We start from the raw sequence: 25502 nt of genomic DNA on the forward strand, positions 1-25502 counted from the left end.
TACTGATTATTGAATTTTTATGGCCGGGTAATTAATTGCAGATTCCCTGTTTTGTTCTATTTCTTCCACTCTGACATTTTAATTTCAACAAAAAGCCGCGGTCTCCACGCGGCCCTTCTCTGGAGATCGTAATGGCCTATAAAACACGGTGACTTATAGATATGGCGGAGACTTCACTTGGCCAATGATTGTTTGAAACCTTGCTGATCACACAGAATTTAGTCCCCTTTCCTACCTCCTCCCGCCCGCCATCTCATCCCTGCCTTCCCTCCCCAACCTCCTGAATTCATTTCTTGTCAATTAAACTGCAGCTACAGTGTCCCGTCTGAAGAATAGGAATACATCAATGTGTCAACCACCAGGAATTCATTATTGGATGCGGCCCGGCAACTTTTCAAACGCGACGTTGGGGCCATTATTTCTTAAAGACGATTGTCATTACTTGACCAGGCAGGCGAACGTCCTTGGCTTGCATTGCAAGCACTGCATTTAAGGCCGAGGGGGAATCAATCGTAGCGGAGGGTGACAGACGCCATATCTCAAGGCAGACAGCTTTGAATGCTTATATCAAATCAGAATCCTTTGCTGGCACGGGGGACATTAGTTACCCTGCTGTCAGGAACACATGTAAGCCACCGCTAGCTCTCCAGGAGAGAGAGAGCAAGATAGGAGTGGCAGTTTGTTTTGCAGGTTTGCTCAAATATCCTTTGGTTGCAAGGAAGGACTCTTAAACACAGTATCCATGTACTGTCAACACGGCATATCTGAGCTGTACAAGAGGTCCTCTATCTGTAAAGTTTTTATATATACATGGTGTTCTTGGTTTATGACACATCCATTTTGACAACGGTGATGTAACATGAATTAGTAGGCAAGGCAGAATGCATCATAGTCTGTCGCTAAACTACACTAGCACAGCAGTAAAGCCATAATTAAGTATATATTGTACGGCGTTACCTGAATATTCCTTTTTAGTGCCATGTAATGACATATTCTTATGCTGATGAGTAAACTAGGGCTGGCACGACGAAGGATTTTTGTAATCGACGTTAATGTGTTGGAAGTCCAGTTTTCGTTTAGTTAACGACGTTACAGAGGATTTTTCAGTACAATACAGCGGTCTCCAACCTTTTTTGCAGCGTGGACCGGCTTCTCATAATGGCATATTTTGACGGACTGGCATGGAAACAAATAATTTAAAAAAAAAAGATTAAAATGACAACTTACTATTATGGTGTATTTAATTGTTGCAATTAGTGGGAGTCCTATGGTTATTTGTCTTCAAAGAGCCCGCTGTACTGCTGTAAGTATTAAGACATTGACATCAGTGTCATAAAATGACACAAGAGTGGTGACGTTGTTGCATGTTGTTTGGTGAACAAAGTTTTTGTCAGCGCACAGTTGTTGTTTGCGCATTATTGAACATATTTTGGCGAACAAGATGGATGGATTTCAGGTTCTACCAGGCAATCATTTATCCACTATCCCACTAGTGTGAATCTTTTAAGACTAGCTACCAATCCGAATAACTATCGAATAATAGCTAGCAATGTGACGCTAACAGCTAAGATTAACCACAACCAGAGCATTTTTTTTTTTGCTCTCCTACTGGTGTAGACATATGAAGACTGTGTCGACTTTTGGACCCTGAACTACGATGTATTTTTAACTTTTATTTGACTACTACACAGAAATCGCTGTATCATGATTGTCATTGGCAAAATATTGAAATACTGTGTTGTGATCTACGCAGCAATTCCAACCGATTTCTATTGTACAAGCAGTGGCTACAGCTACTTTGCAAAGTAATGAAATGTGAACAATACATTTTGGAAATTCAGCACCTTCAGTATTTTAGCATGAAACAACTTTGCAGGATCCAGAGTTGACATCAAGGAAATGAAATTGTAGTCCTCAGCTGGAAACTTAATAATTGTCCCTCCTTTAATATATGGCCTCATGATATTTATCTAGGTGTGTTTGTCATTCCTCTTTTGCCTATCTGCTATCCCCTCATCGTGGTGCCCTTTTCTGCTGTGTAAGCACAAGTTGGCGCAACCCATCACTCCTGAAGCGGACCCCCCTCCTACTCCTTGTGCACTTCTCGCGGCGCAATCTCGGCGCCTCTGTAATGGTCGCTGCAGTTACCATATTTCAGCCCTAATTGGGTTGGCGCTACAGAGCCAATTTAGGGCGGTAGTTTGGAGGAGAGTTCCTCTGCGACGTTGTTAGGGATTGGGATGTCTCGTGTGCTGCCAGGTGTGTGGACTGTAATTGCCACTGAATGAAAAGCGCTCCTCGGAAGCCACCGCGGTTTTGTTGCGGCAGTGTTTTATTCTCGGCAGTGCTCGATAAGTCCATTCACACAAAATGAGATTAGGTGGCTTGTCTTGTTTCGGTTGGTTTCCGGTGAGTGCTGCGCCCCAAGAGAGCACAATGTGGCGCACACTCATCAAAATGACACATTGCGTTCTATTTTCCTATTTCATCTTTGTTTTTTTTTTTCTTTTCTTGAAAATGTCCTACGCGTGAAGCATCTTCCCAGCCGCCTGACCTTGCGTGCCGCTCCTCAGCGCCACGATCTATGGCGGCCATTTTCTCTCGAGCCGCTCACGACGAAGCAAAGAGATGTTAATGTCAGCCGGTGTCGCCTTAACACTCAATAAAGGACGCCGATTGGGCCCCTCCACTCTGCCAGTCGATTGGCCATCTAATGAGGAGAGGCCCGACCATAACTCTACAAGATTCACTAGTGTTTGCCTTTCACCAGAGGCTCTAGCTCAGTAATAATTCCAAGTGGATAAATGTTTTCCCGATAACAAGCTGAAATAACCTGTCGGGCTGAAGTTGATGTAGACAAGAAGAATCGCACAATTAGCGATCGGCGGGAATTTATCCTAGTAGCGGGAGATACAGAGCTTTTTCTGGCAAATATCAAGGCTACCCTGTTCGGATGCACTCCGTCTTCTGTGTTTCCTCGACCGGCGTGTCATCAGTCACGGGCTTTACCTTTGTACCCTCCCTCTGTGTTTTTACCTCTAAATGCCCCCCCTCACACAAGCGTTTAGCTTGTTAATGTAATTGAAGTCACTCCGAGGAGAGGTGTTATGGATGATGCGCTTCAGATGAGACAATGCACCCTAATCTCTGTTTATCTCCAGGCTACCTTAAAAAAGGGAGGGCTTGCTCCCCCTGTGTTCCATTTAGATCTGTTGGAAAGATAATAACACGCAGGATTCCGAATTAAAGACATCCGTTACTTCAAATTACGCTGGTGGTTCGGTCTTAATGTATCGCTCATTCTGACAAAACGTCTCTTTCATTGTCGCTCATTCAAAATTTGGATTAACCATGCTAATTGGCACTTTTCCCGCGATAATATTCGGATAAAGGCCTGATTTAAGTATCCTAAATAAGACAGAGATTACATAGTGTCACACCATTATGCCTTTTACACCTTATAATGTTACAAGGCACTCTAAAGTTGATTAATAACAACCACTTTTGTCATAAATAGCTAGGACTACTGTGGCTGTTGTAATTAACCTTTAAGTGTGATGGACTTTATTGTATATTGCCCATTCCTATTACTGACCCACATATATCATCGCAGAGTGTTCCTTGCTTCTGAGGCCTCCCGGGAGCCCCGGCATACTCTATGTGTCAGATGACATCATATTCTCGTGGGACTGTGAATTATCTTGTTTTCTCCCCGATCTCGCGCGTGTATTTTTCTCTGCTGTTCTTGCACAAATGTATCATTTAAACCATTAGCAGCGGCTAGCTTTTTCATTAGAATAAACTATATCATCTCCTCCCCAGAGGCGCCCGCAAGCTAGCGAACTGTGAGAATACATTTCACCGAGAGGGGAATATTGAAAGCGGCAACATGCCTAGGTAAAGTATTACTTAATTTATTCGGCTAATGTATAGCATTGATCCTCTGCGGGGAAAATAAAGGACAACATATTTTCAGAGCCCACATCATTAAGGTTTAATAATTTAGACCCAGTTAGCGTGATAATAAATATACTATGGGAACTTAAGTGAGGGTTTTGGTGATGAATGCAATTAGAAAATGTTGTAGTGTAATATGTATGAGGTGTAGTTATTAATTGGACTTGGAGCAATGGTATGGCCTGCGGTGTTTTACGGGAGGGATAAAAACGACTATCACCAAGTACGTATTTTTTCCAAGTACCCTCCACAGAATAATAATATCTACCCACTGAATTTCCTTATTGGTACTGACATAATTAACACATTTTGGATCTCATCCATTTTGGATGTCATTCTAAGCGGCATTTGTAATATTTTCATTAGTTTTAGTTTAGCAACAGCTTTTGTCCAGGTGTACCTGCTGAAGTCTGTGAATGAATCTGACATTGCCCGGCTTGTTCATTTGACTGCACTCTTAAATAAAGCATGAGAATATGAATATTTATAGTCATATAATAGTGTTATAGCTAGGAGCAAGGAATTGTGGCTATCCACTTTCTTGCAATTTGAGAAAAACATAATTTCCTCATATAGTGCCCTCTACTCTAATAGATGCTGGCTCATTCTAACCTCTCCCCGGATAGATGCCCCCCTTAACCTCATCAGGAAAACAAAAACTGGGAGTTACTGTAATGACTCCAGTTCATAGATTATTCTTCGCAAACATGTGAATGGGTAGCTTCCAGTTTCAGTATAGTTACTAACCAAAAAACAACACTGAAGCACGGAAAAATAGTTATAGGTCATGATCAAAAATGTAAAAAAATGTTCACTGATGTATAAAGGTTAACGTGTATCAACTCTGTTAACACATGTCAACCACCAGCTGGCTATTTGTGTTCTGTTGCTAACCAAAACAGCAACACCGAAGCACATAAACGTTCGCTTTTGGTAATGCTCAACATAATACCGGTAGCTCAAATTATTGTCTGGTTCATTGATTGACTTCAGGTCATCAACTCTATTGTTCTCACTCATGGTATCTACCAATTAGCTAGTTGAGTTCCATTGCTAACCAAAACAGCACTACCAAAGGACCTCAACGGTATTATTGATAAACATGTTAACCTTGATTTTTGTCATTTGTCTCAAATGATTTAAGTTCATAGACGCTACTCTTAATTTTGCTAACTGCTAATTTGAGTCCTGCTGCTAACCAAAGCAGTTGACCCGAAGTGCGTAAGTGGTAGTTTGGGGTAATTATCAGAATTTGAAGCCTGATTTTGTCATTGATGCGTTTATCTTGTTTAGTACAAACAAATCTAAAGTCTATAAATGAGTGTATACAAATAATTTTCGGTTCTGAAAGGAGACGACTTAAAGGTCTGCAGAGAGCAAGTAAGGCATCAGGTCTGTTTCATTCATTCAGCGACCTTGCTCTTCTGGGAAGAAATGATGGAGGGTTTTCACAGTGCATGTTTTTACGCTCCGCCATGAGATGAATAAACGCCGCCCTTGAAAAATGAAAATCAAAGGTAGTGAAAAAGCTCCAAGGGATTAGAGCTGTGGAGGCTGATATGAAGCCCAGTTTAGTCTTTATGATGTCATTTTCTTTTTTATGGAAGAATCAGAGGGTGAAGAGCTCAAGGCAGATATGGAATCCAGGTTTGGGTGTAATCCCCCCCCACCACCACTTTTTTTTTTTTATACCACAGTGCATAAATCTGCTCCATTGATCTTTCAGAATAACGTGTCTATTGACAAGAGCCAGTCTCTCGGTTTGAAAAGTGATAACAGCGCAGGGTTGTCGCACTAAATAGTTATGGATGTCATTCCTGCCTGGGTGTGAGCCTTCACTCTGTAACAGGCTGTAGCGTCAAGTAACACTTCTACGTGTGAGTGAATGCACAAATGTGTGCGAGGCCCCGCTGAGTGCGTTTATGCAGGCCGTTAATCATGGTGTTGGCCAGCTGGCTGCAGCCGCTGGGCAGGTGGGCCTGTCAGGTTGGCAGCCCCAACCATGCAACTCTGAAACCGGACCCACCCCGGGACAACCGTGCCCCTGATGCCTCTCATCCTCGCGTGTCAACTGGTGCTTACCCAGTGCTATTTTGACTGATACCTTAGATCACATTCAAAAGTGACGAACTTGCCCGAGCGTGGTGGTAAAATCCCAATAAACAGACTCATTGAAATGAAGACATGTTTTATGACAGGGGGATTAGATGGATTCATTTGCAATCCCTGGGAAGTGGATATCTTAACCCCCGTGGTCACGACAAGTGACATTAAAAGGGAAATTCCAGATTTTTGGGGGGACTGACATGCCCCATTAATGTCTAATACTAGTCATGATATTTCACTCAGTCATTGTCAGAACTGAGGAAATGAGCATTCACACTCAGGCGCTTTTGAAAGCTGTTCTGAAGCTTGCAGCTGTCCAGATTCAATGTGGGCAAGGGATAAATTAATTATTTGTGTAGAAGTGACCGGTTAAGCGTCTTGGAACAATTTTGGCAAAAGCAAAAGACACCGCATTTATTCATGCTTCCTCTATTGTCCTCATGCTGTTACCTCTAAATAAGTCAGCCAAAATAGCACTAAATCGCTCTGCCAGCCTATCTCCTGTTGACGGCGCCATTTTCAAATTGAAATTTTTTTTTTTTTTTAATTCAAGGAGCCTTGCCATCGGGGTTGACATTCACACAGCGTCGCCTACATTGAGCAAGTGCATGTGAAAATGGCTTTGTAGGCACAAGGATGACATAATAGAAAGGTTACTGTTGTCTTTTCTTGAAGCTACCTTAGCCTAGCAACAGAGCTAACGTAATACCCCACACATTAATGTAAGAATTATGTATCAGTTGATCTATTTCTGCGCATTGAATTCCTCCCCATTTGACGGAAGCAAAGCTTTGCAAGTAGCAAACTTTAGAGTGCTTCTGCCTTGATGTCATGTTGTAAAAGTTCAGAACCAAAATACACTTCTTGCGTCTCACATCACTCATTTTCGACACAAGAGTAGTAGATAAGCGGAATTGTCAGGCAAGCATACAAACGACTCCTTGGATTCGAATTACCGGGGACCCGCTTTTAAAAGAAACCGGTTTTCAATTCCCCTCCCTAATAGGAATATCGTAAATAATACAATTCCCATTACAGACACAATGCTTCATTTTTGACAGTCTTGCTTTTCCTAAAACCATCAACAATCTTGCTGGACAAGGATGTCAAACATTAAGCGCTTTCCACTATAAGGTAACACTGAAAAGAGGACGAGTTCTAAGTTGACTGTTCTTCCATCCATCGTCCTGAAGGGGCACTGACAGTAAAGAATCCGTTGCCTGGGCAGCTGTAAAGTGTCTTATGAAATATTGTTCAGGTCCCCGGATTAGCACTGTGGCCCCGGATGAAATGTCATGTTGGCCATGAAGTTGAGCATCTACTTATACCTCACAACTGTCCCCGCTGTGAGACGTCTGTTTAGCAATCCACAGGAAGCATTTTGTGTTCTGTTGTCTCTGTTTCCATGATAAGCCATGGTGTTCCTATAACTAATAGTTTTGCCAAAACTACAGGAAATATTTCACCCGGATCAACCTTATTTGACATTTAAGTATATGGATATGTTGTCTTCTTGGAAATTTACGACAAATGCGGCACATGGGCTACGTTTTTTTGAAAACAAACCGGGTTGGCCTTTCTTGAGTTTCACACGGTCGTCAAAGTGTCAGCTCCAGGAACGCACGCCTACCCTTTTAATGTCTTCTCATCCTCTGCTGTGCAAGTAAATTATCTCCATGGTACTTATTCACAGCCATCACACCCCCACCATCTTTCTTTCAACATGTAGCGAATATATGCTTGTATAAATCTTTAAAAGACCCAATTAATTAAGCGGTCATGATTAAACTTGGTATTTATAGGTGAAGAGTTGTCTTCAGGATCGTTGCGTTCAAACTACATCCCTTCTTAATTCATCTGCCGCAATCCTTCAGCCCGGTTGTGTAGGTTCATCTCCCGAGCCCAGTTTCTCTGCAAAAGTTATTGACATTTGTTACTCACGCTTAATTAAATTGCAAGCTCCACAAGAATCCGCCGCTCATAAAGCTAGGTGCTGACGATTATATTGCAGAGCACACATGCACACTGCCCATGTGTTGACATGCAGCTCCAGTCGTCTGTTCAGTGCTTCATTCCTGCGGGCCAGTTTGCTCAAAAGCTGGTGACAACACTCTGAGTAATAGTTGGTTGTCCCGGCACTGCGGAATTCCCTTCACACTAACGTACTGTCCTGTCTTCGTTAAGGCTCTGATACTACAGAAAAAAACGGTTTTTTTTTTAAACACAGTGTGAAAGCTATATATTTCAACACACAAAACATTGAAATGTATAAAACGTACTGTACGTATTGTATTGTCTGTTTGATAAAGAGGCGGGCCTTGGTGGGATGGCATTTTGACATCCACGCAGATGATTGGATGGGTGTGAGCTGTGGGCAACAGCTGCTACTGCATATGTGATGATTGTTTTTGTGTTTTACAGTGCACAAAATGTTCAATACAGTAAATGGCAAAAAATTAGCATCAGCCTCAACTTTCTCACATGCAAGGGTATTACGCTACATGAATATATTGTAAAAATTGGGAAATTTTTTGTTGTTGTGGATTATTTTGCGATAGTTACAGATTTTTTTTCTCTTAACTCAGCACGGTTACTGTGTAATATTGACTTTATTGATTTTAGTTTGGGTTTTTTTTCAAAATGTTTTTTCAAAAATGATTTGTTTGCTTAGCCTTATTAGTTTTTGTATTAGTTTTTGTTTTTTTAATGGAGTGTTTGTCAAGTGCAAGATTTTAAAAAAAAAAGGTAATTAAGTATTGTGTAATTTAGTAAACTACAATTCTCAAACGACTGTTTGACCTGCCTTCTTTTGTACAGACATATGGCAATACCAAAATAAATCTTAATTGAGATTTTAATCATTGTAATCTTAGTTGGTTTTAGTTAGTTTTATACTAAGACTTATTTTTTGTGACTTTTCATTAAAAAAACAACAACAACAACATTTTCGTTTATTTCATTTTAGTTTTTCATTGTTTTTCGTCAACTATAATAAGCTTGGTTTGGACACTGGACACTTTCACGAGATTCTCAAAAAGTGCTGTCCGCACAGAACCGCATGAGGCGGTCCTTCTGGGATGTGTTCACTTGTCATTTTTGTTTTGTTTTTTTTGCATCTGTTTTTGTATCGGAAGTTTTTAAAAAATGTTCTGTTTAAGTTTCCTGCTTGATAGACTTTGCCAGACACCCCCAATTTGATTTTGCTGCTGTTCAAACAGAACACATTTGAAAAAAGACAGAACCTTTTTATTGATTGCTTCTGTTCATACACTAGGACAGTGACGAATTTCTTTTAAAGACGACCCAATGCATTGTTTCCCTTTGCATATTTTTTTATTCTTGCGCAGTTGCCGGTTCCCTTCATGGACTACCCGACTGATTGGAGAACATCTGCTGGACCATTCAGCCAGCAGATCGGCCTGTTTAGGAGGGAAAGCAAAAGGGGGGGTGCAGGTGTGGCCAGAGCCAGAACACATCAAACGGAAGGCCCGGCCCCAAATCCACCAGAGCACAAATGACTCACTGCCTCTCACAGATAATAAAACAAGCATAAAGTTTGCTTAAGGTGCAGGTGGGGGTATTTTGCACTGTACTCGAGAGAGACCAGGCACCGACCCGAAGCAGGGGAAAGGTAATTGGATGCATATGGGAGGAGGTAAATGAAAGAATTGTGAGAATATCCCTGCGGAATACCTAATGGGGACAGGACAGAAAAGGAAATTAAAAATTATTTGAAGCAGATGGGCTGCTCTTTGAGTTTTTCAGGGAAATTTATTAGCGCCGTGAAAGAAACGTGTCTGTTTATTTTGCACAGCCATGAAACCCAACGGCCTGCTGAGTTGTGCTTGTGTTAGTTTATGGCCGCCGGGCCATTAGTCATAATTTAGAATGCATTTGTTTATCGATTCACAATTTACTATGATTTATCGGTGCCTGTCAGATCTTATTTTCAACTTCAACGAGTTTTATAAGAAATATAAACAAAGTTGGATGACAAACAGGTACAGTGTCATTTGAGCCTAATTACGTGACTTCTAGTGGCACCTCACTGTAATTCATTTGTTGCTGTTATTTCCTCAGTGCCAAGAACAATATAGTTTGCTGAATATGATCCCAATCATTAAGCGTGTCGTTGTATTGAATATCTTGATAGGAAAATCTCTCCAAGCTCAGACACTTTACGAACGTAATCGATCGAGCGCAATAGTTGAGTTATGCAGGGCGAGCATATCAAAGCGGTTGCGTTAGGAAGCTTGTTTTGTTCCTTCAAGTAAGCACCGTTAAATTCAGCTGGCTCCGGGCGTCTGGAAACATAAAGGTTAGTGTGGATATTAACCCAACATATGGTTAGTATTTGCAAGAAGTATCCCAAGATTAACAACCTCCCAATATAAAAGGGTAAGCACAAGATGTTCACCATGTATGCACGCTGTTGTGAATTTAACCTTTAATTTCCAACAAATGGCTCTTTTTGCTCAGAGATCATGTAAACCAAACGTTGGTGTCAGTTCGCATTGCCAAATCTTTTTGGGCTGCAGGGCAGTAAAACAAATTCCTTCATTGACTAAGAAGGAAAACGCTAAAATGAATTTATGATACAGTATGTCTAGAGTTATGGTTGGAGATTCAAAAGTTGAAAGTATTCAAATTACGTTCACCTGTTCATCCCGAAATTTTAAAACAGAATATCCCTAACATTTACTCGCCTATATAAATATATGTATTTTTGCAGATATATGTTCCGTCCTTATCACTGATCCTGGAGATAGATCCCAGACAGAGACAGAGCCCTTTGTTGTCGTGGCTCACAGAATTTGAAACGAGCAGGCCATACATAAAGAGTTGCCAGCTTTTTGTTTTATTTCGTTCTTACGATTGTTTTCATTTTGCAGTGCTTTGGTAAACACCGTTTGTTTAAAATTCTAAAAATAAGGTTGAATTGGATTCATACATTTTCAAATCCTTCTGCACCCACTGTCTCTTCAGAAAGTCTCAAGATAATTAATTAAAATGAATCGCATATTTGCATAATTAAACTGGAATCTCCAATGTGGCATCACAAAAGGCTACCAAAATTGTAAGCAAATCCCATGCAATGCATCTTGTGAGATTATAAATAAAAAGGGTTTTGAAACCACAGAAAATTATAACCTTGAAACTAGAAAGTGGAATTTAATGCTATCAGTATAATTTGAACAATGCTTACACAGTTGCATGTAACTGAAAGCATAATGGCTGTCATTGAAGTCTTGCCCAACACCACCGTTTTACATTTAGTGTCTTTAAAAGGTGAATGAGTGTCTTTACTTTCTTATTTTTCTCAAAACTAAACACAGACAACATTTCATAAAGAAGCTATTTAACCCAGTAGTACCATACAGTAGTTATCGCAAATCAACATGCTCATATAAGACACACCAGCCTAACATCTTTGTCTCTCGCCACTCTGGCCAAAAAGGTGGAAGAGTGTTGTGGGAATAGTGTGAACAAAAACAATTCTCACCTTGAAGTAAACAAGAGTCCACATCCAAGGCTTGCCGCATCCCTGCTGTGCTTTGCAGCGTTTCCATCCAAATAGGACAAACTCGATCCAGTGACAACACTTATCATCGGATTTGATGTCTTCTATCACAACATTGTGAATTACTAGAAGAAATAAGACTTGAAGTTGTTCGGCATTATAACCCTTAAATTCTCTAAATTTTAAGAATATGAAGGCTTAATGCAACCAGAGAGTAAGGCGAGGGAACAATTAGCATTTCACTTTTATATCAACAAAATCAATTTACATCAACTCAGGTCTTACCTAGTGGTTTGACTTGTGTGATTATATGTGGAGCAGTCAAGCATCACTGGACTGGGTGTGTGTGTGTGTGTGTGTGTGCATGTGTGTTGTTTCATCTAGATCTAAACCCAAGTGGTACCTTTCAAGTGTCGGATCAGCACAACTGACGGAAACAAACAAAACCCCTCCTTGACAGCACAAAAGCCTTTCGGTGTCTGCGTGTGAGGTTCGACATTCGCTGAGCTTGACATGTGGTGGAAGAAACAATTGCTTCATTAGTGAGAGGTGAAATAGTTTCAAAGAGACTGTTTGTTGTATTGAGAAGGGAATTAATGTGCTCCAGTTTGCAAATTAAGATCACAGATGACAAAGTCATGTCTTTACTGTATTTTCTCATTGTAACTGGGTTTACAGTTGTGTTTGTAGTGATAGCGGTGGCTTTAAAAAAGAGAGGAAAGCTCCATATCCTGAAAATAGCTTTAATTTCCGTACACGTAAATACACTGCGAAGAATGTTAAATATTCCAAATCAACACATAACTTAGGCTGTTATGAAGTTTGCTGTTGCAATTGTCAATATTTACAAGAGACAGAAAATCAGCCAGGAAACGGCTCGTATCTTGAAAAAACATGCAAATTAAAGCACTCGTACCTAAAGGCACCACTGAATACGGGGTTCACTTCTGTTTAAAACCTGGAATTTTTTGGGGTTTGTTTTTTTTAATGTGAAAGTTTATGTGCATTTGTGATGCATCTGCAATGTTGCAACACAGTTCACGGATGATTCACATTTTGAACCACAGCAAAAATAGTGGCAGTCATTTAAAGCTGCATGGATCGCTGTGTGGTGGGCCTTACTCATGTTTGGTGTGTGTTTCAATAGTGTCACATCCAGAAACGATTTTGATGGGTGCTTCTCATAGGCCAGAAAAGAACACATTTATGTTAAGGTAAATTAATGAAATCTCTTTAATTACAGTTTTTCAAGATTCACTTGATTCCTTTCTTTTGACATGGTTTGATGTCATGAACTGTGGCTGTAGTTGCCTCCCCCGATGATATTTGCCATGTAAAGTGCAAATCGCATTATACCATAGAAGCTTGAGAATTAAGTAGGAATTTATATGAACTGAAACACCCAGTAATTAGTGGGAAACTGAAATTGATATGGTAATGCTTTTTCTGTACTACAGTGGAGAAATGTTACCATGTCAAAACCGTACAAAATCTGCTTGGCTTGTCAAAAGAAGAATACACGTGTAGAGCAGAGTACTAATACAGTGAAAACACGAATACTGTATAGTGGAATCAGGTCAGATAAATTCCCAAAACTGCACAGGTATTACATGATGAATGTCTATGTCCTAATACGCTTTTTGGGGATGCTTGATTAATCGACGACTACTAACACGATCCATTATAGCGCCACATGTGACAATCTTGGTTGCGTTTTGAAGAGACGCCATACAAGGCCGACACTGATGCACGCACGTACATCATGTCGAGCAGAAAATCTGTTCTCCCCGTTTAGCTTCATCATGTCACACGACATCGTCGACGACCCTCACTAGTCATTAGAAACGCTTTGTGATGAATGCTGTCAGTGCGCATCATGTTTGGGTGCACTGTAAACACAGTCCCTCCCCCTTGTGCTCAGTATCCAGCTGCGCAGCACGTTTCTGACTCCTGCTGATCAATTCACGTGTCGTTTCTAACACACCCATGTGATCGATGACTGGAACACCTTTGCCATCGCCACCAGTCACCAAGGTTGGTGCTCTGTCAGCCAGTACTGACATTTAAGACTGCTCTTATCAATAGTTTTAGTTCTATAGATTATCCATTATCTGCATTTTAGACATGATCCATGTCAGACAAATAGTTGTAAACACAAAGGCTATTTTGATCTCATTCTGCATTATCTATGTGTAACATTCAATAGTTCAATGGTGAATACGGAGTGCATTACTGTACATAGAAAGACGTTGCGCATAGGTTAAAGTGGGAAGTTAACCCAAGAAAAATCTTTAAACTAATATATTCTATGCAGCCCCACTAGTCTAAACACAGCATTCTGATTGATATTGTGTTTGTGGAATATGAGTTAAGTGGGAAATTCCACCCGTTTTTATCCATCTCAGGGGGCGGCCATTTTATCAGTTGCTTTCGACTGAAAATGACATCATGGTTCCTCAGGGCTCAGGTAACGAACAATCATGGCTCAGCTTCAGAAAACAGATGAGCCATGATTGTTCGTTACCTGGGCAACTGTGATGTCATTTTCAGTGGACAGGAAGTGACGAAATGGCCGCCCGCTGAGATGGCTAAAAATGTCTGGATTGTACTGCTTTACTCCATTCAACAAACGCAATATTAATCAGAATGCCAGGTTTAGACTAGCGGGGGTGCATCGAACATATTATTGTAAAGACAATTTTGAGGTTTCCGTCCGCTTTAAAAAAAAGTAACAAACCAAATAGCGGCTGAGATCTTGTCTAATGGTTCATAGGACAAAGGTCCTGATAAATAAACAACACATAAACACATGGAAAGTGTACCAATTGACAAATATATCAACATGATCACATTGTGGTAGTTTTCCAGTAAATGTAAACACAGTTCATGAAATGCAGACATGCTAACCTAGCTAACATGGTTAAACTCACTCTACTCATATTCTATCAACTGTATCTATGCTAACAACAAATCATATAGTGAAAGGCAAACAAATAAACACTCTTCCACTAGATGGCAGGCGGTACAATTAGTCTTTGTATCCACCTGTTGTCGTTCATCCAACAGAAAATATCTTTATGTCTGAGATGAGATCATGTACCTTTTGTGACACTTCTGTTTGATGGTGTGGAGGTTCTTCAAATGTCAAATATGTGCCTCAGCTGAAGGTTGGGATCCAATGCTTCAGATGGCAAACTAGCTTCTCCACAAAGCCTCTTCTGCTTTCAACAGCTTGATACACTGACTCAAAGTCAAAATCATTAGATTTTTTTTTTCCCTCCCAAAAAGTGAAACGCTAACCCTTTTACCTACCTTTTACCACCTGCCCCAACTTGACAAGAGTTGTGTGTCACCATTGTACCACCCAGCCGTCACCACCCCCGCCCCATGATGGATGAGAAGCTTGCCTGAATTGAATCGGCATGTCAGCGGGAGAGCATGGCTCTGTCGTTGTAATGGATGCCAACATACTTAAAGCCATCATGTGAGACATTAGCCTCCACCGCTCGAGCCCCCTGAGAGGGCTGCTTTCTGGAAACACTTTTCCTACCCGGCCCACTTGGAGCCTATACTTTGTGCATAGAAGACACTCGTGATTCTATCAGCTTTTGTTTGAGTGTGAACCGGATCGGTCGGCGCTAAGAAGTTCAACATGTGTTTGACAGCGAGGAGGCGAGAACGACAAAATTAAGGCGCATGCTGCAGGAAGGCAGAACTCGACTGTTTGAACTGCGACTTAATGCAGTTGGGATGGAAATTGTCAGTGTGCTTATTACATGTTGATGACTCAGGCTAGTTTCAGCTGTAAGCAGCTGTTGATTTATGGACAGCCAGTGAACTCCTGCAGCCAACAAGGTGGGGCTGAGAGGGAGATTATAGCCGCACAACTGCAACAACCTCAAGCCAGAAAAGAAAGAGAATGAAGGCCTTTCCCCTCTCTTCATGCCAAAATGCTTTACATGGCAGTTAGCTGTGTCCTCATTTAGTTTGCCCCATCTCAAAGGGTAATGAAAGTCATACATCATCTTCAAACTCTGATAATTATCCTAGCTCAGTTGCAGGTAACCGCAAGAAGGTCCTGTCACCCAGATATTTATTGCACGGCCAATAAGCTGGTATAAAATTTTTTTCAAAAAAACTCTTGAAAGGTTGCTTGTACTAACCGCCTCACATCCTTGACATACCTTTTTTGCGAATGTGCTAGTCAAAGGGGAAATGTCCGCAATCCGCATAAATCACCTTTTCTTGGTGCGGTAACAAAATGTTCCGCCAGAGCGGTGCACAAGTGTTGGAAACCAGAGAGCGCAAACATTTGGGGGGTCAGCTTGTCCGTGATGATTTACATGCGTTTGGCTAATGGAGGAAACACAAGTCAAATACTGTACTCCAAAATGGCTCGGCGGATGCCCTCGTTTTTTTTTTGTAAATATAGTACTAGTCAGAGGCACGCATCTGTGACCTATGGGCACTATGCAGATATTCATATGTACACCGTACATTGGTTTTATCGACTTAAAAGACTATACATAGGTGCCTCTATTTGTTTGTGTTTTTGCTTTATAGCGGTGCTAAATAAGTCAAGATAATATAGTCTGTCTTTCCTAACCATTATTGAGCCGAGGTACACATCACTGGCATTGGGCGGATTCCTCGACCCTCCAAAGTTATCACTCTTCAGGAGACCCCAAAAACGGCATGTTTGTTCAAGCTTTAGCATTGCATTGGCAAAGAGCACCCACCCGTGAGAACTGATCAATTGAATAGATAAAATATAACATTCATTCAATTATGACATTCGGCCCAATGCCAGCGATATTTTACATGTGAAAAATATCTTGGCACATCCCCAAACCAAAAATATATGTGCCTGAATAAATTACATTTCCTCGCTTATTTACTTTCTCAGTGTGAACTCTGGACTGTCGAGTTGAACAAACCTGGTTTCTTTTATGAATGGCAATAGGTAGACAAAGAGTTACAGTACTTGTACCTTCTGCCGTCCAGTGGAAGGGGGGGGGGCTGCAAACGTGAGGTTTTGGACCCCCATTTGATCGCTTTGCCCATGTTAAGAACCGGTTGTCTGCGCTCTTCTCTGTCAAGAGTGTCAGGGAACGAGAGGAGCCGCTTTGATTGGCCATGATTGAAGTCCGCTCAGACCACTCCCACGGTGGCGCAGATCTCCCTCTTTCATATTCATCGACCAGTGCTCGTCTGGGAAATTAGACAAACTGTAGCGTTACGCCATTTGCCATGTTGGATTTTACGCCGTTCATGAAAATAGAGCCCTTAATGTGAAGCGACTCACTTCCCAGGCACAAGCAGTAATCTCCCACACAGGATTTGTTATCATGCTTTATTATTCACAACAGTTAATTTAATTTAAGTGTTACTAAAACCTTTCCTGTACAGTTTTATAATGCCAACGACTGTATAATGGATTCATGAATTTGCATTATTTTCTCAAAAATTCCCAATTGATTTTGTTTTGTATTGCAGTAAATCAGAAGTCAACCAGTGTCCAATTGAAGTGATTCCAGTTTACTAACATATATCTAATGCTAGCAGCAATGCTAGCACTAACATAAGAGTTTTGTTGTTTGTTTTGCCGATACTAAGGCGCACTATAATACAGGCTTACAGGCTATATCGTGTATGATGGTTCTGAAGTAGTTATTCTTTGAGAAGAAATGACAAGTGTAGCTTTTACACAGTGCGCACAAGGTGAAAGGAAAGCGAGTAGAGTCAGATGCCATTCTAGCGATGATGGCAATCCACTGCGATGCCCTGACATGTTGGGATGTTTTGGCCCGCATCCGCCTGTCACCTCCATACCCAGATAGGACATCTGTCTTGGTCGACTGATGGTGGCCCTCATTCCTTTCTGCCTCTTTGCTGTCATCTCCAAGCCGCCATCCTATCCGCCTTGAGCCTGGCAGCCGGTCGCGGTGTGGGTTTTGGAGTCAGGAGAGAGCGCACAGGGTTGAGAGCTGGAGGCAAAGAGGAGACTAATTGTCAAGGTTATGCCTCAGAAGATGATTGATGTCAGGCCGGGCTTTCCTGTCAGCCTGTCAGGAGGCAGGAATGTTTAATGTTCTCATTATTGGTTACGCTGTTGTGTATATTTCTCTGTCAGCGCCACCGAGCCATCTGAACTGCCAAAGCACTTCAAAGGCCTGCAGGTCATTTATCTTCCCCCGACGCTCCCAATGCTCAGCCTCAGCTGAGTGCCAGTGATTTGTTATGACTTGAGAGCTGGCTGACAGACAGGCTCTCTGTAAGGCGAAGGAAAAAGGAATCCTTTTTGTCACACTATGAAAACATCAATGTTCCCATAATGGGCTACAACTGTCAGCGGAGGCCAGCACCTGACAGTTGCGCGGCCTCGCTAATTTGCAGTCCCGGTGACTTGCACTTTTTGAGATTCGGCTGGGGTGTCGCACACAAACGGGACACCATCTGTTGTTCGCCGCTGCAGGGCGGGCACGCAGAGAGAGCGAGAGAGAGAGTGGAAGGCTATGCTAATTGAAGGCGCCTCGTCATTTCGCATTAATCGTCCAGCCCGCGTGTCCTTTCTTCTGTTGTCAGAGCCGAGCCACCGAGAGAAAAATAGCTCGCACGAGGGCAGGGAAGGATGATAGGGCTCAGGAATGCCGGACCAAAGACAAGGCACAGGATGAGATAGAGCGAGGAAGCGGGGCTAGGGGGAGAGACAGGGAAAAGGTGAGGGAAGGGGTGGAGCGAGTGTGCAGCGGTGGTGGCGTCTGTGGATGGGGGCGGGGAGCGGGGAAGAGAGAAAAATCAGATCTTTGTTTCCTTTCCCAGGCCATGACATGATTAATCGTTTTCTTCTGATCTAATTTTGGAACATGAAAAACAGCACATTTGTCTTGAAGAAAAATGGTGTGCCGAGCCGTGCAGATGGAAATTTCGAGCCCCGAAAAAGATTAAAGTGAAATTCCTCCCCTTAGAACTAATCACGAGTTGTAGATTATACTGTCGTCTTAACCAGATGGTGGGTTTGATTCGGTGGACCCTTCCTCATATTAATGAATGCTTGACTGTTATATTTGACTTTGGTAAGTGAAATGTCTATCAGGCCTAATGGACTGCCAGCCCAAGCAACACACGCTGCACCTCTGTCTGCACTTCCTGCATTTTTCATGCCTTCCTCTCTATGCAGAACACTGTGCTTCCTCTTCCACTTCTCACTCTGTGCCACCGCCCTCCTTGGTCGTTTTTTTTTTTTTTTTCTTCTTCACACGGAGCGTGGCGAACAAGAACAAACTTGTGTCCACAGCTAATTTCCTCCCATAGGTTAGGGCCATAACTCTGGACTGGCGAGCGTCACCTGGGGCAAGGAGGGACGGGAACTCAATAGTAATGTGATTAGGCTCCCGGTCAATATGGCTGCATACACAGCAGTATGTTAACCAACCTAATTATGAGAGGGGTGATAAAAGGAGAGTGGGTGGCCGACTGCCCTTTGGCACCGTCCTTTCCATTGTGGAGACGCTCGCTCGCCTCGCACGTACAGTCATCTATTTTATTTGGAGAAGGGCTCGTTTTTCACACTTGCCACAGCGAGATAACAAATGCGCTGGCGTTTGTCTCTAACGTGGCAATTTTAGAAGAACAGTTTTTACATCTGGCGCACATCTTGTTTATGTTTTAGTAGTCGGGTGACAGTGATGTTTATTTGCTCGCAGTAATGCTTTTTTTCTCACCATCTGTGGCAGTTTCCCAAAGTTTTGCACAATGTAAATAATGGTCTTGTTATTGCCATGCACGTTAATTACAGTGGACCCTCCAAAGTGGAACACAATTCATTCCCTGATGTTGATGGACGTTTTTTTGAGTGTTATTTTTTAGAAAGCAACTTTTCCAATAGGATAAAGAGGGGGGTATGGTGTAAGAATAAGTTGTCATTAAACACAGGAAAGCAGGCTTAATTATTTGTACGTTTTTTATTTGATTATTTTATATGTATGGCCTCGGTGTGTTTTTCTTCCAAATTTTGACTGTGATTATGACATTTCAGGGGTTATGAATGGCACCCAATGAACTAGATAAGAAGACAAGACTGGTGTACTTTCTATTTTCCATTTGATAGTTTTATATTTATGTGTTTTTCATACAACTATTTACTTTGATTATTGCATTTTGATACATATGGGTAATACTTACTACTTACTTACTAATATGACTCAAGTAAACTTACAACTCAGTAAAAAAAAAAAAAGGAGTCCAAATAATTACTTATTCAGTGAAAATACTCAAGTATTACATAACTGGTAAATTACTTCTGAGTTATTTTTTAATTCAATGCATGGACATTAAAGACAAAAATATAACAAATACGAATGTGCAAATTCAAATTTTTCCCAACAGTACCAATTTAATTAAATCAATTATAGATTACACATTATTTAAGGCAATTTTAAATTTACTTCTAATGAAACCTCACAAGTTTGAAATGGAGTTCTTGTCGGCTGAAATGTTGACATTTTTAGGAAGACACAGGGCACAGCTCATAACATATACAAGCTAAACATCGATTAAATGTAGAATCTAGGGCGTTCTGCCTCTTTGACTACAAGTTGCATGCTGTTGTTTCCTCCATTGTTTCTGCCATGCTTCACGTAATTGAGATGGGTTTGAAAACTAGGCTTCTGTGTGTGGCCGCAGAGACTTTGTGTGCAGTCATGTGACTGCCTGGCTCAGTTTGATTGGTTGCTGAAATGGAGTCAAATGTCGCTAGTGGTTATGTTGGATGGTCGAAAGAACCTTGTGACAGCGCCCGAAGCAGAAGTCTCTCTGACAAACCAAAACGAAGAGATTGCACAAGCAATAATAGTTACATTGAAAAAATGAAAAGAACGAGCGGAATGTAGCTCAATGTAACATGAGTAAAAATAGCATTTCTTCTTTCTTCTTAATGATAACCTGACAATCTCCAACCCCCCAAAAAACAAATGTATTTTAAAATATTGGAAAGGAATTGAAAGAAAATCCAACTACTGTATATATTCTGGGAAACCTTGGATTATTAATGATGGCAGTGAAGAACATCCCTGGAGTGAACAAGATTGTTTGCTGTAATGTCGTATTTTGCGGATCTGATCAATGACATCATTGATCGCACGGCAAATTGTGACATTACAATCAATCACCAATTTTTCACAAAATGCAAAATATCCGCCTGTCTAATCCAGTCGATCAGATCCGTCTAATCTAATCTCTAGTAACCTTGTGGTCACATGACAAAAATAATCACGTTTGGATTTAATCATTTCCATGCTCACTGAGCTAAAGTCTGGTCCAGCATTGTGATGGTTTGAATGGCAGGATTTGTTTGGTGTTTGCTGTACACTACTACTTTTAGGATATTTGAATTCAATTTAGAGGTACCACTGTTATGACAAATAACAAAACCTTGATTTATTTCAATATACAAAACACTCTTAAGTCTACTTGACAATGAATAGTCATTGACAGAATTTTACTTGACCTAATAAAATTTGACCCAGGTCTTATTTTGGCGCCCGATTCTAATTTTGTGAAAGGCTGATCTATGAATGACTCTTTTAGTTCAAATCCGAAGGAACCGGCACCGTCTTTTGAGTGTCCAACCATTGTTCATTTGCTCCAGCTGTGGGTCTACCTAAAGGAAAGACGCGGAGTGACTCATTTTGGCAAGCGACTGAGAACTTGGAGGCCTTTTTCTTCCCATCTTAATCCTGCACACTGCTGTCCACTTTCTGGCCCGTCTTGCGCTCTCCTGTCTGCATCTCGACAGCCAGAACGTTAAAATCTGCTCGTTGACTACTTTGCGTGGCAGGCCGCCACTCTCCTTGTTCGCTAATAAAGCAAAGGCAAATGTTTGGACAAGGCGGCAAAAGAACCCAAGGTGTGCAGGGGGAACGGAGCCAGCACAAAACGTTATTCATGACCATGCCAGAGTGAAAACAACAGCCCTCTGAAACTTGGACGACGTCACGGACCACAAACATGACTGAAGGGAGACAGAGAGCGCACAACGCCAATATGTCACACGCTAAATAGTTTTAAATTAGAGGCTGTATACGCCTGTTGGAGACTACATTCATCATCCTCAACATTGGTCTGTTTCTTGCAAGCCTGGCAGTAAGAGCTTCCACATGCCAGCGTCGGCGCTGGGGAGAAACAGAATCGGGTTATCAGCAGAAGTTTACTTGTCTTTAATCAGCCTGTAGCTAATTACCAGGCTTCCACACCGCGTGGCCGTAAGTCATTAATCATACAGGGCGTCTGGGAGCTCTCAGCGTTGTCACGGAGCCGCGCAGCAGACAGGAGCTCCCTTCTCCACGCCGGCGTTGCACGTAGCCCATCCGGGTGTGAATTACAAGATGCCCCCACCGAAGGAGGCCATGTGCTGTGTCAGACAAAAGCGCGCTTAAACAAAACTTGCACGACGGCTTGTTAGCATGTTTGGTCAGTCAAACCGATCCCCTGAGGCCCGGCGTCACAGGATGATGTCAGCATGTATGTGGCACTCTCACCCACCGGTCAACTTAATCACCAGTTCGCTTGTCGGATGTTGGGCTTACTCGAAACTTTCCATTAGCAACATAAAGTGAAATTAGGGGTGAGGAATAAAATGATCATTTGTAGCGACTGGGTGATACATCATTCTGTCGGCGGTGCGCCGCCCTCGCCCGGCGGTGACGACATGTGGCTTTTCAAATTACAACACAACGGTCTCCGCAAAGGATCCATCAGCGGGATCGTTTTGCCCGTCCGCTGGTTTAAAAGGCTCATCTGCGTGACGGTCAGAGACGGATTATTCTGGTGAAATGTTTCTCATGGTTACATCCAACCAGTTGTGTAATAACAGGACTTGAGTGGCAGCGATTGAAGGATGTGGATCTAACCCTTGGACTGCGCTAATTCACCATCCTCATTACTTTTGTATAGTTTTACCAATCCCTCCTACACGCTTTAAACACGGTTAAACTTAAAAAAAAACAAGATCCTTGTGAATAGCAAAAATCTGCGTGTAATTAATGCACCACCAAAAAAAAAAAAAGAATTTCCTATTGATGCCACAAGAAAGCAGTAAAGCACTATTTTTGTCCAAAGTAAGTTACTAAACTCACCTCAACGTATTTCCTTGGCACAGTGAATCGCAAATATGAGAACACTTTACAGCAGTGGCTTGACGCGTGTGTCTAGAAAAACCTGAAATCATATTTCCCCTTTGTAATCAAGGGACATTCCATTAATCTGTTCCAACAAAACAAACAAAAAAATGATTACTGTATGTATGTGTATATTAGTAATGAAAATTAGCAGTCTAGATTTTTGTACTTTATAAAAATGTAGAATAACCAAATAATTCAATAAAATGTAAGCAACTAATCTAGTTTTGTTAAACTTTTTGCTTCAATTCAATGAGTGTTTTGCTGATTTTTCTGGTTTGTGGGCCTTTGCCACCAGGGGGAAGTATAATGCAGAAATACATATATACTGTACATGGAGAGGAGACGTCACTCCTCAGCAGTACTATTAGTAGTTTTTCACAAAGGATAAATAATATATGCCTCTGAGCATTGTTATATTATCTGTGTTGCTCCACCATGCGTGTTCAAATATCTGTTCCTAAAAGGTTATAACACCAATACATAGAGGCTATTCGTTAGTGTTTCCCTGTGTGTTAGCATTAGCATTAAGGCTAGACTTTGTGGGTGTTTTAAATACACAATGTGCCGTTCTCTTTGTTTTGTTTACAGTAAACCTCAAGTAGGAGTGGCAATGGCTAATGACTTGTTTGCTGATAATAGCTGCCAAAGAGCTGCTTTTTGTGAACTGAGTTGAGTCACTCCCATCGTACAGGGCTCCGTACCTCAAGTTTGCGCCTACAAGTCTAAGCAAAAAAATTGTCCGAGCTCTTCTTGCTGCAGAGATTTCCTAGTGCTGGCAACTGCCAAGTGAACCTTTCAGGCTATTTTCATGCATCTCAAACACTCACGGTCGGCTGAGTGTCTCCATTGACCAAGTCCAACAAAACGAGCCTTTGTTCACCTTGGCGGTCACAAAAGCACCATATGTGCATACTATAAAATACAGTCTGTGGGTTTTAGGTGGAAGTCTTGGATGTAAAGAATCCTCAATTTCTCCCTCGACTGTTAAGCACAAGGTTGCTAAGACAGACGGCGCGTCTTGTAAAAGTAAAAGACTTGGCGTCAAATGAAAGATTGTTTTATGTCAGAGCTGCCAAAGCTTTATGCTCATCATTTATCTTGTTACCGATAGATCAAATTCACTCGGAGGAAGATTCATGAAAATGTATGAGCATGTAAATGGACGAGTGACCCATTCGTCTTCTTTAAAGTGGCAAATGTAACATGCTTCTCATCCCGGGTGATAAACTCATACCTCACTCCTTTATGAAGGATTCATTGTCGATGGCGATGGAGTCCTCCTGAATTCCATTACGCTGGCAGGTAGAGAGGCTGTGCCAAGGCGCACATCACTCAAGCTGTCACGCGCACGTCTGACCCCTCGTGCCTTTTTGTCAAAGCGGCCTGTGTTTTGTCCAAAAAGTTGCACTCAAAAGCCAGTTCCGCCTCTTTTTTTTATTTTTTTTTGACATCTTTACTTCATGTGTTTTCATTTGATGTTGTTTCCTGCAAAATAACATCAATCATTGCATTTCCCTCCGGAGAGAAAAAAACTCAAATGTGAGTGATTCCCATTTGGCCTGCAAAAGTTGGATTTGAGAAGCCCATGAGGACACTGGCACTAAAACTCAATATTTCTACTGGACACAGTGAGTGTTGAGTGAATCAAAGGGGCAACCCCTCTCAAATACCAGTTCGCATACAAACACATCGCCAGACAGAAACATACACACATTAGCCGACTGAGGTGCCTTATACTTCTTGTCAGTCGGACGGGTTGATGAAGTAATGATTAATATGGTGGATGTTTGGGAATGTAAACTGGAGCTGCAGCACAAATAAACTAGGAAGGTTTCTCAGGATGATTAAATGGACGTTTCACAGCTGATTGAGCATTTATCCATCGCTAACTCGGTCAACAGCAAAAAGAGCGAGCCTCTGTAGACGTATATTGTCACGATGTCCGATAAATGTGTATGGCACATTTTTGCTGTATTTAAAAATGCAACAAAAATGACTGTTACTACTATTACTAGTAACTATTTTATTATTACTACTTTTCTGTTTCCAGGGATTTGGCGCCATCTTGTGGCATCTTTGGGCATTACAGAAAGAGCACAAAAATGCGACTAGGTGATTTTTTTTTTTTTTGCCAACCGACATACTCTATGATAACTTCCAGTTGATAATGGATCTCTATGACTTACTTACATTGTCTTATAACAATGTGTAACAAGTTAAAATGGTTTGTTGTTGACAGTTCTGCCATTATAAAACATCTTTTAACGGGTTGATTACGTCATACTTTTTTCAGTACATGCAGGAGAACAGTGAGAATTTAATCATGTTTTTAGAAAAAAGAACTCATCATATTATCATCATATACGAGGTCGTCATTGAACGGCGACAATGATGGCCGTTGTTTTATATGCACATGCAGCCCATTGAAGACAAATCAAGTGGCTCAATTTATATAACCACTGGGATCGTCTGATTAGGTCATTTTTATGGAGGACAGGTTTATAACTGCTAACTTAACGTCATGTCCCGTAACAACTATTCCAGAAATCCGGCTGTAAAAGCAGACCGTAAATTCCATATTTTTCCTTCTCAGTCACTTGAATCCATCACCCGAGCTCAGATTTTTCAATAAATCTTTTTATGAAATGTGGGGGCAATAATGTCAATAGAGATTTCCTAAATTGATCCTAGTCGCCAAGAGTGTCATGAATAATGTGTGTCTAAGCGTTGCCCCCGCA

At 41.5% G+C, this 25502-nt stretch overlaps 1 long non-coding RNA gene across 4 annotated transcripts in view; it reads left to right on the plus strand.

Annotated features, from left to right (window-relative positions):
* LOC147139918 (uncharacterized) overlaps positions 1 to 25502 on the plus strand; it is a 70226-nt gene that overhangs the window by 32490 nt on the left and 12234 nt on the right. Inside the window, exon 5 of one of the 4 annotated variants that reach the window (XR_015088805.1) lies at positions 11969 to 12133. The exons of 1 other annotated variant lie outside the window; for it this stretch is intronic. This is a non-coding gene — a long non-coding RNA (uncharacterized LOC147139918). Of the gene's footprint in view, positions 1 to 9410; positions 9623 to 11968; positions 12816 to 25502 lie in introns of those variants that run through there. 2 more of the 4 variants (XR_015088804.1, XR_015088806.1) reach the window with 2 other exon arrangements.

This window comes from Filicampus tigris, chromosome 11 (genome assembly GCF_054856515.1).
Source record: "Filicampus tigris isolate MCC_2025a chromosome 11, RoL_Ftig_1.0, whole genome shotgun sequence".
Taxonomy (NCBI): domain Eukaryota; kingdom Metazoa; phylum Chordata; class Actinopteri; order Syngnathiformes; family Syngnathidae; genus Filicampus; species Filicampus tigris.